The 12,629-nt window shown below is 40.5% G+C and overlaps 1 protein-coding gene across 4 annotated transcripts in view; it reads right to left on the reverse strand.

The window, feature by feature from the left end:
- TCF20 (transcription factor 20) overlaps window positions 1-12,629 on the reverse strand; it is a 138,073-nt gene that overhangs the window by 53,982 nt on the left and 71,462 nt on the right. The window lies entirely within an intron of this gene.

Here is a 12,629-nt window from a genome sequence, read left to right on the forward strand (position 1 = left end):
AGGGTTTAGAGGGGAAACCATCAGAGGAGCAGCTAAAGTCACTTGGTTTATTCAGCCTGGAGGAGACAGAGGAGACCTCATTGTGGTCTACAGCTTCCTCACAAGGGGAGGAGGAGGGGCAGGCGCTGATCTCCTCTCTCTGGTGACCAATGACAGGACCCGAGGGTGTGCCAGGGGAGGTGTAGGCTGGATATTAGGAAAAGGTTTGTTCACCCAGAGGGTGATGGAACAGTGCAACAGGCTCCCCAGGGAGGCAGTCACAGTGCCAAGCCTGGCAATATCTAAGAAGCACTTTGACAATGCCCTCAGAGACATGGTGTGAATTTTGGCAGTGTCCTGTGCAGGGAAAAGAGTTGGACTCAATGATCCTTGCGTGTGCCTCCCAACTCAGGATATTCTATCATTCTAAGTGGATTGTAACTAGTTTTCATCATCTCACAGAGACACTATGCCTTCTTTATCAAAAAGTCTGTACAGCTTTTTAGAAAGTCAGTATGTACAAGCTTAAATCCAAACAATTAAGGAAATGTTTCTCACAGAATGGGTGAAGAACAGATGAGCATGGCAGAAGGAACACAGTGAGCTTTGTCAGTTGAGAGAGGGGAGTGCTCTGGGGATTATTGTGCTAGATAAGATCTACATTCACTTCTTATTTCATATATTTCCCCTAAGTGGCCACAGAAAATTTTACTAAGCCTAAGCAACCACAATGAAGAAAATCAGAATTTTGCATGTGGATATTATTTGACTGCTGATTTCTTCCCCCACCCTCAAAATACTTTTTGAATTTTTTTTTTTTTCCAAAAAATATTTGGGTAACACCAAATTAAAAATACCCAACAGATATTTTATGGCTGCAAAGAGTCTTACTTTTTATACAGAACTAAAATACCATCTCCAGTTTAGCTCTGCACTTCAAGTAAAGTCTACTGTTAAATTCATATCCCTAAACATGAAAAATGAATAAGTTTGACAAGAACAAAATTTTGTTGTAAGCGGTATTAACGTTGTGGTGCTATGAAAACATGTATTTCTAGAAATATAACTAATGATCAAAGTTAAGCAGAATTTTATGTGATTTTATATACCTGATTTTATTATTACGTCACTGGCTCTGGGTCTCAATCGACAGCACAGATGCACTTAAATAGTTTTTAAAAAAATCCACAAACTGACTGTTTAAAATTATCCTTCTAAATTTTTAACAAATACAGCTATTTTAATAAGAACCTATGCAAATCAGTCAGATTACATTTTATGTCAAAGATTAAAACAATGATTTTGGTTTCACACATAGGGCCAGTCCTCTATGCACTAGGTTAAGAGATCCCGCCTCCTCCACACTGCTAACACAGCCATTCATGCAGCAAGCCAGATCAGGGAACTGATATGGTTGAGAAACAATTCTGCAAGAGAGAAAAGCCATTTCTGAACTGACAGATCCATTCACTGTATCGTCACACAAACATCTGTCCCAGCAAAACGGACACAGCAGGAACTGCTTAAGTGGCATGGCTACTGAAGTGCACTTGAAATCAGAAGTTCATATTTAAAAGGCTCTTCATCTTCACACAACAGTCAAACAACCCTTGTCACCATCAAAATGAAGATAATGCTGAACCCTCAGCTCCTCATTTATTTTCTCCAAGCTGCAGATCAGCTGACTGCACATCCTGACCCAACTCACTAGTCCTCCAAAAAGTTTGGCAACTCATTATATGCCTATTATTGCAAATTCACCTTTGCCTGTATCTCCCAATGTCTCCATACAGTCAAATATCACGTCTGCTTCCACAATACACCAAAAGCCAAGCAACCATTCCAAGGACAGCTCCTGATCTGCTCTTTACCTCCTCAGACATGTGAAACAAGAAGGTTCAGCAAACGCATCACAACTCTTAACCAAACCTTCACCTTTCAGTTACAAAACTGAAGACTGTGAAAAGAAGTCAATTATTAATTGCAAGAGGAAAGCTGAAGAGTGAGCAGGGTTGCCAAGTTCTACTTGTCCAAGCTCCCACTTTCACTGGGGAAATGAATCAGTACCACAAATACTCAGAACAGTACAGCAGTAAAAAAAAAAATTCTAACATAGTATTTTTAATTAACTTTTATAAATTATTCATACTAAGTACTAGCCCCTGCCTTTAAAGTCTTAAATGCATTATCACTTCAAATTATGACAAGTTGCTAAGATGAATACTTAGGTCATATTTAATATTACCTGTAATACATGTCTGTCTTTTCTATTCAATGTAGTTTATACAATTAAGTCTTTTTATTCTGTTTCACAATGCCTAGTGCAATGAGCCTGTAACTAAGAATCCTGGGAACTCCTCAAGGCAAATGAAGTAAATTAACACAAAATCTCTATCAGTTATGTGCAAGTATTATTACAAAACAGGTTACGCACTGTATACAAGAATTAAATCCATCAATTACGACAAAACCATTGTTGAGGATAATACCACCTAGTTACATTATATGCAATAACATTAAAATGAGGTAGAAATATAAGAATATAGAAGAATATAAGAATATAAAGAATTACCATCCACTTGCAGAAAAGTTGTGCTCAAATTTATGTCCTCCAAACTTCTTATAGGTAATTTTTGTTCCTTTAAGATAATACAAGAAATTCAGCTATGCACTATACCACTTTCAAGTTTCACTAGCCAAGGTTATCATTCTTCCTATCAATTTAGCACTTCATCCCCTTAAAGTGATGCAGATTTAAGAGCAATTTGGGTGTGGAAAGTCTGCAAATACTCCTCCTATGGAGGACTTGAGACAAAAAAAATAATCAAGCCCATATGATGCTTACTGACAATATGTGAGCAAAAATAAGGTTCTTCTCTAACATAAGAAGTGGTTGAACTTCCCTCAAAAAGAAAGAAAATCCAAGCATTTTAAGAAATTTTCACACTAAAAACATCATCAACTTCTCTTTCCCTGACATGTCTGCTCATCTGCTACAACCTATAGCCTCTAAACATCACTTTGTTCATTCCTTCACCCTCTAGGTTCCACAGCATCCGCCTCATGCTGGAGCCAAAAGTTGAAGCAGATCTATTCCTAAAATTTAAGTGTTGTCTCCTGAAAGAGACTAACAGGGAAAGACTAAGACTACGGCCACCGTTTCAGGGAGACAGGAGAAACAGTTCAGATTAATACAAAACAATGTCATATATTTAAAGTGACTTAACAAAAAGATTACTTCAGCGGCAGCATTATTTTAAGGAGTTTCTCCCCCCTCCTGCCTTCCCACCCCCAAGACTCTCATTCCCACCCCAGCACTGCAGGTTTTCTTTGGATTTTTCGGATTGGACTAGTTTCTTGAACCATCTCATTGTGTATCACCACTGTAGTTATACTGGTGTAACCAACAGACAGATAACAGAGAGGAGGCAGCATACTGCAGTGTTGGAGCAAACAGCTAAGAACTCCTTAAATTAATAATTTCTGAAATTCCTGTATCACAAAGCCTTAGCCTAAACCACTGAAATTGGTTCTCTCTCACTAGTTTCCCTATGGAGTCAATGAAAGCCTTCCAGAAGGTCTTTTTCCATGTCAATTTTATAAGGTGATTAAACTTCTAATACACCTCAGTTAAATGTCTGAAATTATATGGTATAAACTCAGGCCACCGCAACCACAAACGAGATACTGTACCCTGCTACTTTCAATTGCAGACACTTAAGTCTGCTTCTAAGTTATGCTGCTCTGGCCAAAGGCACAGAGAATGACAACAGCAGTCAGACCGCACCAGACACAAAATTACCTCTAATGAGCATAAGCAGTTCACGGAAGTGAACAAGCTACAACTGCAGATTCTCTCACAACTGGGGTCTAAAGCCTTCTCTTCCCCCAGCAGATTTCAGCATCACCACAGTGATAACGTTGTGCAGTGTTTGAGGTTACTGATGGATACACACTTGGGAAGTTGATGGACAAAGCTTCCACTGCATGTATTCCATCTTGCATACTAAAGCATATATCCTGAAGAAAGTCAACAGTTGAAAGCAAAGAGCGAGGGATTAATTCAGCACCGGAGAAGAATGAACACCTCTATAAATACAGATTAGTAAAGGATAACAAAGATGCTGCACTCTGAGCATAATTTTTGGAAATGCTAGAGTTAAGATTCCAAAGTAAGACAGAGGGAGTTTTAGATGGTCCACTGCTCTGAGAATCAGCCCCATCATTCTGTTTAACTTGAGCTCCTGCAGTCATTCATCCTGTACACTAGATAGAAGAGAAAAAAGAGAACCAGAGGACTCCACGGTTTCTTTCTCCATCCTGTCTCTCCTCAAGAGGAGGCTAAATAAAGAGGGACAATTAACGTACACCAGACATGATGGATTCTATAGTAATCATTCCATAACACCAATGTATTCCTAGAATGCTATTACAAGAACATAAAGAGGAGATGCTGTTTCCTCCCTTGCTCTGAAACATCCAAACATTCAACGAAAAACTGAGAAGTTTGCTACCTTGTTTCAGCTAGAAAGATGACAACAAAAACAATTCACTTCTACTTTGAGAATTGTTCCTGCTCTAATTCTTTGTGTCTTGTTAACCAACTGGGCAAAAGGTTCTTATTCCTTAGCTTATTTCAGAAGGGCAATGTACGCATGGATCTAATCAGGAAACATAAGTAAACGCAGCCTAGCAAAGTCTTTATAAATGCTACAGTTCTGTGGATAAGCAAGGAAGTTTACTTCCTAATTCCTCTTCCTGTCCACATTTAGGAGTTTCCTGTCCCCATTCCTCGTTGAGCTAAGCGATGTGCTTTCCCTGATGAGCTTGATCCAGATTCACTCAAGGCATCTTTTTTCACCAACTTTGATAGGCTTTTGATTAGGCTGTAGAGTATACATATAGTTAACCTGTTCTCCTCCCCTCCCACTTTCAGCAGCACTATTACATATACACCCCCCACTTTGGTTTTCCACAAATTCCACTTCTCAAATGTACAGCAAACTATTTCTGCAAGGCAAAAAGACAAGGAAACTAACAAAAAGACAAACCAAACTTCTATCTCCTAATTGCAGGATATTACCATCATTCAAAAAATGCGCACTCAACCAAGCAATTTAAGAAATAAAACAGGTTTGTCTCTGATAACTGGAATATGAGAAGATACCAAATGTAGAAAAGTACACCAGAGCAAAACGGAAAAAGATGAGAAGGAAAGAATCACCACCCAGCTCCCCAAACCACAGTAAACATGATGCTGACTGAAGTCAGAAGTGCAGAGATGCAGAATACCACACTGCAGTGGACCTCTCTGGATCATCACCAAAGCCAATCCCCTACCACAGCTGGCAACCAAACAATTCTGTGTCAGTAAAGTTCTCTTTATGCACTCTCACAGTTAATGGGGGCTAAGAAAGGCAAAGGAAGGATGTTTCTCCATTACAATGCAGTGATTTGGAGGGAAGGGGGATAAGGATAGCACAATTCAGGTTTTTTTTAATGCAAAATAAGTAGCGTCACTTCAGTGCAATTCTCAGTTATGCTCCTGCTACGCCTGCCCTCCAGCAGTACCGAAGAGAATCTGCCACTCACTCAGCAATGCCCTACAATACAAAGACAATCTGCTACTACCTTCTGTAACAATTTTGCCCAACTCATTTAGTTCACTGCCTGCTAAGTGTCTGTCATACTTTTCAAGACCTATCTAAAAGACTACTTTTATGTAGCAGTATGTGCAAGGTATGGTCAGGAACAATAAGATCAGAAAAACTGTTGAACACAACATTTCATGCAAATATGCTGGAAAAGCAGGAAAAGGGAAGCCTCCCCACTTCCACATGCATGAAGAGAGAGAGCGAACACTTACAGTGGCAAACCAAAATGTACACCATATGACAGAACACTGTTGACGTCACTTTTTTTTCCCCTTGAATGCAAGATGAGAAACAAAAGGAAAAAACATGATAATATAAAATCATAGAATCACAGATTCATTTAGGTTGGAAAAGACCTTTAATATCAAGTCCAACTGTTAACATAGCACTGCCAAGTCCCACTAAACCATGTCCCTAAGCACCATATAAATACCTCCAGAGACGGTGACTCAACCACCTCTCTGGGCAGCCTGTTCCAGTGCTTGACAGCCCTTTCAGTGAAGAATTTTTTCCCAATATCCAATGTAAACCTTCCCTTGCGCAACTTGAGGCCATTTCCTCTCATCCTATTGCTTGTTACTTCAGAGAAGAGACCAACACCCACCTCACTACAGCCTCCTTTCAGGTAGTTGTAGAGAGTGATAAGGTCTCCCCTCAGGCTTCTTTTCTCCAGGCTAAACAACCCCAGCTCCCTCAGTCCCTCCTCCTCAGGGGACTTGTTCTCCAGACCCTTCACCAGCTTCGTTGCTCTTCTCTGGACACGCACCAGGACCTCAATGTCCCTCTTGTACTGAGGGGCCCAAAACTGAACACAATATTCAAGGTCTAAGTGCGGCCTCACCAGTGCCGAGTACAGGGGCACAATCACTTCCCTAGTCCTGCTGGCCACACTGTTCCTGATACAAGCCCAGATGTTCTTGGCCTTCTTGGCCACCTGGGCACACTGCCCGCTCATTTTCAGCTGGCTGCCGACCAATACCCCCAGGTCCTTACCTGCCAGGCAGCTTTCCAGCCACTCTTCCCCGAGCCTGTAGCATTGCATGGGGTTGTTGTGATCCAGGTGCACGAACCAACACTTGGCCTTGTTGAACCTCATGAAATTGGCCTCAACCCATCGATCCAGCCTGTCGGATCCCACTGCAGAGCCTTCCTACCCTCAAGCAGATCAACACTCCTGCCTAACTTGGTGTCATCTGCAAACTTCCTGAGGGTACACTCAGTCAGTCCCCTTGTCCGGAGGTAAAGATATTAAGCAGAACCAGCCCCAACCCTCAGCCCCAGGGAGCACCACTTGTGACCGGCCACCAGCTGGATTTAACTCCATTCACCACAACTCTTTGAGCCTGGACATCCAGCCAGTTTTTTTACCCAGTGGAGTGTATGCCCATCCAAGCCATGAGCAGCCAGTTTCTCCAGGAGAATGCTGGGGGCAACAGTGTCAAACACTTTACTAAAGCCTAGCTAGATAACATCCACAGACTTTCCCTCATTCACTAAGTGGGTCACCTTGTCATAGAAGGAGATCAGGTTAGTCAGCCAGGACCTGCCTCTCATGAACTAATGTTGACTGGGCTTGATTGCCTGCTTGTCCTGTATGTGCCACATGATGGCACTCAGATGATCCACTCCATAAGCTGCCCTGGCACCAAGGTCAGACTGACAGGCCTGTAGTTCCCCAGATCCGCTTTCCGGCCCTCTTGAAGATGGGCATCACATTTGCTAACTTCCATTCAACTGGGACCTCCCCGCTTAGCCAGGACTGCTGATAAATGATGGTAAGTGGCTCGGTGAGCACTTCTGCCAGCCGCCCCAGCACCCCTGGGTGGACCCCATCTGGCCCTATAGACTTATGTGTGTCTAGGTAGTGTAGCAGGTCACTAACCATTTCCCCTTAGATTATGGGGGATTCATTCTGCTCCCCACCCCTGCCTTCTAGCTCAGGGGACTGCGTACCTGGAGAACAACTGGTCTTACTATCAAAGACTGAGGCAAAGAAGGCATTAAGTACCTCGGCCTTTTCCTCACCCTTTGTCACTATGTTTCCCCCCACATCCAATAAAGAATGGAGATTCTCCTCAGCCCTCCTTTTGTTGCTAAAGTATTTATAGGAAAAAAAATTCATTGTCTTCATGACAGTAGCCAGATTAAGCTCTAGTTGGGCTTTGACCCTTCTAATTTTCTCCATGCTTAACCTCACAACATCCTTGTAGTCCTCCTGAGTTGCCTGACCCTTCTTCCAAAGGTCATATAGTCTCTTCCCTCCCCCCGCCCCATTCCAGCCAAAAGCTCTCTGTTCAGCCAAGCTGGTCTTTTTCCTGCTGGCTCTTCTTTCGGCACATGGGGTCAGCCTGCTCCTCTGCCTTTAAGATTTCCTTCTTGAAGAATGTCCAGCCTTCCCAGACCCCTTTGCCCTTCAGGGCTGCCTCCCAAGGGACTCTGCCAACCAGCCTCCTAAAGAGGCCAAAGGCTGTCCTCTGGAAGTCCAAGGTGGCGGTTCTGATGACCTCTCTCCTTACTTCTCCAAGAACTGTAAATTCTATCCTTTCATGACTGCTGTGCCCAAAACAGCCTCCAACCATCACATCACCCACAAGTCCTTCTCCATTCATAAACAACAGGTCCAGCAGTGTGCGTTCCCTAGCTGGCTCACTCACCAGCTGTGTCAGGAAGTTATCTTCCACAGACTCCAGGAACCTCCTAGACTGTTTCCTCTCTGCCATATTGTATTTCCAGCAGACAATATCATGATGATCACGCCGCATTCACTATATTTTTCAGATAAACATTTAAGTTAATTAAAAAAAAAATAAATTAAAAATCGCAGTGTTCCCACTATGCCAGAATTTCTACTCATAGGAAACACTGTTGGACTAATCAAATCTCATGGAAATTCAAGTGTATCCAGGCATTTGACCAAAGATAACAGCAAACTGCAGATATTGAATTGGAAGCTGATTAACAGCATTTCATTATGGTGTACAATGGTTTATTCCTTTAAGTTCTGGCAGGTGTGACGGCACAGATTTTTCTTTCAGCTAGTAAGTTTTAAGTATGTTTTTCATAGTCATTAGCGATGTTGTATATGGACACAAGCCATCTATAGTCAGCTCTGCTAATACCTAGTCTCTAGCTCAGTCAAAAGCTATTACCAAGACAGAGTTTGCAGCACATATTTTTACAGGAAAAGCGTTACGAACAATAATCCCAATAAACTGTGTTAAAGCTTCTAGCATAGTAGCTCCCCATACAATTTCTAGCTAAGTACTGAGCTCTTATCAGAACTCATCAGAGGGTTCTGTTTATGACTTGCAATTTACTAGCAATTAGATGACTGAGGTTCATACTAGTAAAATACTCCAAAATAAATCATCATATTCCAGCACAGAATACACAATGATTCTGTATGCAGTTATTGGTATGAATACAGACATGCTGCGTGCTTACAAAGATGAGGGGAAAAAAAGAAGTAATTTTCCTAGCTTTTTCGTATTTGTTGCATCACAACACAGGCAAGAAATAATGGGCTTCTCAAATGAAGAACAGATCAAATCTCAAAGGGACTCAAGCCAGAGCTTTCAGACAAAGAACCTGGTAACACTTTTTCCACTCTTCCAATATTATCACCAGTTATAAACATTGTGGTAAAAAGAAGAAACACAAAGGGCACTGGGAAAAGCACATGCATATTCACTGTCACCAGGTCAAGCCGACAAGAGGATGCTTGTGCTTTCTTCTACCACTTCTTAATTCTGCCCTTGAGGAATCACTACACAAGAGGCAGGGGAAAAAAAAACCAAACCCAGGAGTTTTACTGCAACATGAATGCTTTGTTGTATCCAGGTCAAAACTGGAAGTTTGACTGCTTGTGCCATTGTTCACAAATGCAGCACAAACAAGATCAAGAGTTGGTAAACTTGTACTTTTTTTTTTTTTTGTCTTCAAAGGCAAATATGCAGCATATCACAGACTAGAACACCCTGAACTGATGTTATCCTCCAACAGGGCTAAACAAAATCTGCATTTGATTACACATCAGCCTCAACTTTTGAGTCTTTGGGTTTGGCTTCCCCCCCCTCCTTTTTTTAAATGAAAGGAAACCCATGTATATGTATAGCAAAGAAAATTATATGTTTTTTTAAGTGCCCCAAAACAAACTAATATCTAACTTAGTTGTAAGTAGTAGCAGAAAGGCTCAGCTGAAGAAATGAAGGAGTGGTGTAGCTAGACCCTAGTGTGACACAGATGCACCAGCAGTGCTGTACACGGCTATAAGACAGAATCTTCCATTCTTCCAGTAGTCAAGACTGAAGTCCAGTCAAACTCCAAGGGAGAGGATCCAGGTCAGAAGACTAACATAACCAACTTTTTTTTTTTTTACTAAGACTTTGATAGAAACATAATTGCACATTAGGATCCTTTGCTTACATTGTGTTTGCGTCATCTATCAATAGTACTAACCAGTTTTCTATTTTAAAAAGATTTATTGCATATCAACACTATTAGGAATAGTTAGAAATACATAAGATTACCTTTATTTTTTATTTTAGAAGTCCAAAAGCTAAACCAGAAGTTACGAGAGAGAGAACTCAGCAAAAACAGTCAAGAAAAAACACCTTTTGCTATTGGCCTGTAGTTTAATGACTTTAATGGGAAGAGTTGGTCTCGGCAGCCTCTACCAACAAATCAGTATGTTAATGGGCTCTTCAGAAACTGTTGTACATAATCTTTCCTCTCCCAGAGGCCAACTGCAGGATTAAATAACAAATTCTCACACAGCCAGCTACGGTACACATTGAAGCCTGAGAAGCTAGCACTGCCAAAAACATTTCTGAATCTTTGAAAGTTATAAGAACTCAGATTCCAAAAACATTAGCCTAATACCCTTCATAAGTATAAAATAGAATTGAATAGGGTATGAAAAAATAAATATATGTTCTAATTAAAAAGCTACCCCACCCAAATGGAGATCTGGCATACCCTGTGTAAAAAGGCAAGATATATGCATAGGCAGCTATAAACTCTTAAATACACCCTTATCTCAAATTATAGGGAAGCCAAGCAAGCAGCATGGAATTATTCAAGTTTATTACATATTATGCCCTCATTCCAGATAGCAACCTGCCAGGCTAGTAGTGTAGCAACAGGAATTGTGCAGTACAATTCCTATGAAGGGACCCTTCTAAGAGCAGCATTATTGCCATTTTGCTGTGCTTCATGGGTGGTTTACTTAAACATGACCTAAAAAGGAAGGGAGAAATGGGGTATGTGATGATTTTCTCTTTAACATTGTAGCAAGAGCCCAAAAGGTCTTCTTTGCACACTCTTCCACAACAGGAAGAGGGAGGGGGGGAAAAAACCCCAAACCTACACATTTCACTCTTCTTCCCACAGACTTCATGCACGTATCAATCGTAAACAGAACCATATTAAGAACGTTTTTACTTATACTGCTTAAAGTTTTAAAATTTAATCCAAGTATCCTTTAAAATGTAGCAAAGAAGAGGTTTAGTATCTCCCCAGGTTCTTCATCTGAAGGTTAAGGAAACTTCTTCTGACAATAAAAAGGTCTCCTTTATAACTAATACACAAACAAGTGTTCTGTTTCATTTGAATAACCTTCAGATCTTATTTATGCATTATAGAAACAGACTTACTCCTTTAATAAGAATTCACCTCAAAGCCTTCTTTATGAAGCATTAGTAACTACGAGAAGGACAAAAAAAAAAAATTCCAGATCCCCTGTTAAAGACACAACCAAGTTGCTTCTAGTGCTTTCATATAGGGAACCATGCTTAACCTGCCTCAGGCTGCAAAGGTATATTAAAGAATATATTTCAGCAAAAATGCAGGTTTCATCAATCCCAAAGCCTCTGAAATCTGATTTAGAGATCAAAGCCCAAATTGTGCCAAAACACATACTATTCTACTAGAAAGGATGCTAACAGATTTAAAGCTAAGTAGTCTGAAGAATACCAAACTGGCAGAAAGGCCCCAAAACCTCCCTTAGACATTTAAGTCTATTAATACAAAGCCCAAAAGCTGCTAGCTTGTCTGAGACCATTCCCAAGACTATAAGCAATAAAAATGTACAGTAGCAAGTAATATTTTTTTATATAAAAGGTTTTGTCATACTCCTACCCAGTAACCATAGTAGTTCACTGGCTAATTTAACCAGAAAACACAAAGATATGCATTTCATCTACCAGCAATTTAGAAAAATGAACAAATACTATTCTCCTCTCCTCGTAACATTAACGAAGTTTAAGACAGAGATGACTAAACTAATATTTTTTTACAGTAATTCTCTCTGCAGAACAGTAATGCATCTGCCTTTTTATATGGCAATGGAACCTAATGCAGAGAAAACAGATAAAAAAATACAGCTTCAAACAACTTAAGTTGAAGTAAACTAATATGGAACCCTATTTAAAGATGTAGATTTAAGGGGAAACAAACAAAATAAAACCCCAAACATTTCAGCCAAATAAGAGTTCACAAATAGCAATATTAAGAAGTATTCACCACACTTAACCAAATGGACTCAATTACGCTGCACAATACCCATCTACAAACCTCAGAAACCGAAGTTATCTAACCAAAAAGCAGTCTAGAAAATAGGTGCAAAAAACCAGCTCTTTCTGAGCTGAGTTCAGCTGATATGCTATAACTCTAACCCAGAGGCTGCTGCATCTCCATCATCCAGCCACTTTACTGTTCTACAAAGACTGGGTAAAGGTGAGCCAACTGCTATGTGCACACCTATTGATCAGGAAGCATGCTAAAAAAATCAAATGCTCCTAAGAATTACCCATGGATGAATCAACAGATGGCAACAAGTGAGACAGATGCGAATAGCTTTCAAAATGCTAATGTAAACACAGAAAGCCCCCAAACTGATCCTCGATCACCTCACAGGTCTTCTTTCTTTCGTTTTCAAAGAATTGAAAAAAAGAAAAAAAAAGGAGAAAAAAAGAAAAAAAGGAGAAAAAAAAAAGG

The sequence above is a fragment of the Phalacrocorax aristotelis genome, chromosome 1 (genome assembly GCF_949628215.1).
Source record: "Phalacrocorax aristotelis chromosome 1, bGulAri2.1, whole genome shotgun sequence".
Taxonomy (NCBI): domain Eukaryota; kingdom Metazoa; phylum Chordata; class Aves; order Suliformes; family Phalacrocoracidae; genus Phalacrocorax; species Phalacrocorax aristotelis.